Below are 1,723 nucleotides of genomic sequence, written 5' to 3'. Positions count from 1 at the left end.
GATGAACAAAAAACGACGGATATCGTCATTTTATTGAAAAAATAATATTTTTTTTAGAAAAATTGACGTTGGCCGTCGTAATTTGAGAAAAATAAAATACTTTTTGAAAAAAAAATCGATGTTGGTCGTCTCTTTTTGTTCTTCATAATGAATAAAAAGCGACGTTGGTCGTCGCTTTTTGTTCTTCATAATAAATAAAAAGCGACGTTGACCGTCGCTTTTTGTTCTTCATAATGAATAAAAGAGCGACGTTGGTTGTCGTCTTTTATTCTTCATAATGAATAAAAAAGCAACGGCCGTCATCGCTTTTTTGTATTTTTTTTAATGCAGAAATCTGCATTTTCTGTATCCCACCTGCCAAATAAAAATGCAATTCAATATATACACCCCTCATGCAACACACATTATTACAATAATCATACAACACACTACATCAACAAATCATTTAAGCAATTCAAATCAACAACACTTAAACAATGAATCCAACAACATTCAAAATACTTAAAACAATCCTAAAGATTTTTCACTAATTAAAAGCTAAGTTCAAAATATCTAAAAATTATCTAAAAGTCAAGTCCAACAACACTAAGGAGCAGCCCCAACAAACTCCTCATCACTATTTGTTTCCTCTTCGCTACTTGTATATATATATATATATATATATATATTAAAGTTAATTAAATAATAATTAAATCTAATAGACCTTAAACTCTTGAAACATGGTTTGTTTAGAGACTATTGGAATGTCCAACCACTCGTGCCAAGGATATGTAAAAAATCTCATAACACTCTCCCTTACAGCCTCATTAACTTCTTTTGACGCGAGATACCACCTGTAAATAACATAATAAGTATGTAAGCTTGAATATTTTATTAATGAAAAAAATGAACCTATCAATTGAAAAATAATCTTACGAAGATCCATTAGGCTCGATAAACACTCTACCAAACATGTTTGTATCTCCAGGAATTAGACCAATCAAATCTGCATCAATATCTTCTTCTACAGGAGGAGGTGCACCAATTTCAAGTCATGAATTCACATTTTCAAATGATTACACTTTACTAATTTCAAAACACAAGTTCATCTTTCAAGTAACTACACTAAACCATTTTCAAGTCACTAATTCACTTATTAAGTAGCTACACTTGATTAATTTGATGTCAGTAGTACACATTTCAAAACACTACAGTCAACCATTTTCAACTCTCTAATTCACTTCTCAAGTGACTAAACTTAACCATTTTAATGTCATGAATTCACATCTAAAGTATAAACACTAAACCAATTACAAGTCATGAATTCACATTTCAAGTATCAACACTAAACCAATTTCAAGTCATGAATTCACATTTTCAAGTGATTACACCTCATAAATTTCAAAACACAAGTTCACCTTTCAAGAACTACATTAAACCATTTTCAAGTCGCTAATCCACTTTTCAAGTGACTAGTACACATTTCAAAACACTACACTTAACCTTTTTCAACTCTTTAATTCACTTCTCAAGTGACTAAACTAAACCATTTTCAAGTCATGAATTCACATTTCAAGTATCAACGCTAAACCAATTTCAAGTCATGAATTCACATTTTCAAGTGATATTACACTTTACAAATTTCAAAACACAAGTTCACCATTCAAGAACTACATTAAACCATTTTCAAGTCGCTAATATACTTTTTAAGTGACTAGTACACATTTTAAAACACTACACTTAA

The sequence above is a fragment of the Capsicum annuum genome, chromosome 7 (assembly GCF_002878395.1).
Source record: "Capsicum annuum cultivar UCD-10X-F1 chromosome 7, UCD10Xv1.1, whole genome shotgun sequence".
Classification (NCBI taxonomy): Eukaryota; Viridiplantae; Streptophyta; class Magnoliopsida; order Solanales; family Solanaceae; genus Capsicum; species Capsicum annuum.
This window is presented reverse-complemented; position numbering follows the sequence as displayed.